Source organism: Montipora foliosa, chromosome 5, assembly GCF_036669935.1.
Source record: "Montipora foliosa isolate CH-2021 chromosome 5, ASM3666993v2, whole genome shotgun sequence".
NCBI classification, from domain to species: domain Eukaryota; kingdom Metazoa; phylum Cnidaria; class Anthozoa; order Scleractinia; family Acroporidae; genus Montipora; species Montipora foliosa.
In genome coordinates, this window is record NC_090873.1 from 29576919 (window position 1) to 29579155 (window position 2237).

The following is a 2237-nucleotide window of genomic DNA, read 5'->3' on the forward strand; positions in this document are numbered from 1 at the left end:
GATTTAGCAACAGAAACTTGAGTGATAGGAGCACCATTAATCTCGGGAATTGGAGGATTTGTGAGAGCATACAACCTCTGCCTTGATCCAATCAGCATAAATTCGGTTTTTGTCATGTTCAGGGTAAGTTTGTTTGCTATCAACCATTTTTTAACATTTTCGAGATCATGGTTAAGACTTGATTCTATGTCGCCTGTATTGTCACCCGCATATGTTAGGTGGGTGTCATCTGCGTACATCCATGGCACACAATTCGTTAGACAATTTGGCAGATCATTGATATATAGCAAAAACAACAATGGACCCAAAATATTCCCTTGAGGGACGCCGCAACTTAGTGAGCAAGTTTTAGAAAGTGATCCATTAATGGAACACTTTTGAGTGCGGTTGTCCAAATAGGACTTAAACCAGTTGTAAGAAATGCCATGTATGCCGTAATTATTTAATTTAGATAAAAGGATCTCGTGATTAACCGTATCAAAAGCTTTTTTTAGGTCTAGGAAAACAACAGCGTTTATGTTTCCTCGGTCAATGTCATAAGCCCAAGTATCCGTAGCCCCAAGTAGAGCCGTAACGGTGGAATGAATAGAGCGAAAACCAGATTGGCATTTACATATTACGTTATGCTTTGTTAGGTAAGCATATAATTGGTTATAAACTATTCTTTCAAACACTTTGGCTATAACCGGGATAACGGAAATTGGGCGGTAATTGTTTAGGTCATCACGTTCCCCTTGTTTGAATAGTGGAGTGACCCGTGCACACTTCCAGTCGTCTGGGAACACACCTACATTTAATGACTGATTGAAAATATAGCACAGCGGTTTGCAAATAAGATCCGCGCATCAAACCGTCTTTCTGTGACGGTTTGCATGAACTATAGCAGGAGTCCATAACTTTCTATTGAACTTTCTGAAAATGGATTGACTTACATGGCATCAGATTATTCATGCCAAGAATCTATTTGTGTTCCTTTTAAAGGAGTATTTTATTTTATATTCAATATAAAAGGAACTCATCAAGCTCCAACCTCGTTCCCAGGGACTCTCTTCTCCTCAACGACAAAGGAAGCAGAGAAGAGAGACCCTGGGAACTAGACGGAATTATAACCGTTGATCAAGCTCCTGAAAAAACAATTCATCCTCCACCACGAATTTATCTTTGTTTGGGACAATTGCTAATTTGCTCTGAATTAACTATTTTCGTCAATTTAAGACTGAAAGCTTGATATGGATTATGGGAAATGGTCATATTTGTTTGAAAAGAAAACTCAAGTGTACGGACATTAAGGACTCGGACTAGAATTTAGAGCAAATTAGCAGTTGTGTATATCAGACAAGTTCGTCTCAATATGCTGGTGATAACACCACCCTAATCTTGGCTAACGAGTTCTCCATTAACCGCAGCTTTCGTATAATGGACACTTGCACCGGCTTACGTCCTAATACACGAAAAATCGAGGGCTTGTGGATAGGCAAATCTGCCGGTCATCGACAAGTCCCGTTGCTATAACTTTGGTCACCGACAAGCTTAAAATCCTAGGATTGTATTTTGGCTCGTCTAACCTTGATCACGCTAACTGGGACAACCATGCAATAAAACTAGAAAAGCGCCTTAACCTCATCTAGCTAGAAATTAAGCCAAGCCGTGATTAACCCGCCTAAAAATGCTAGCGCTCTACGACTGCGCTGGGTTCCCTGCATTGGTGATCGTACCTGTCGAAGTGACTTTTCCTGGCCCGTTATTGGATTGGCTTTGCCTTAAGAAGCCGGGTGAAAAGCTGGCCTTTTCTCCGGTTTAATCTCTGCCCGAAATATCTTGGTGATTCTCCGCCACGGTATTTCCAACACCTCCTTGCGGCGGTTGATCGATTACATATCGATCTCACCCTACTGGCTTACTACAAAGTCAAAACCCTCTACTCGAAACTCGCCATCCCCTCGCCCAAGTGGCTGCCCAGCACAGCCGCTTGGGAAAAACGACTAAAAACACGTCTACATCTGAAAAACATTTGGCCCCAGATTTATGGGGGTCTGAGTACGAACTGGCGTATCGCACATGAATAGTCAAAACTAGACGCTCCGTGAGCGTAAACTGGGTTGCCTTTGGTACGCGTTTGTCCTTCTCAAATTTTCGTACTCATTCCCAAACACCCGTCAGTCCGGAAACAAAACACTATTTTTCTTTTTAAAATAAATCATTTTCACTGTTACTCAACAAAGAAATAAATTCGAAAC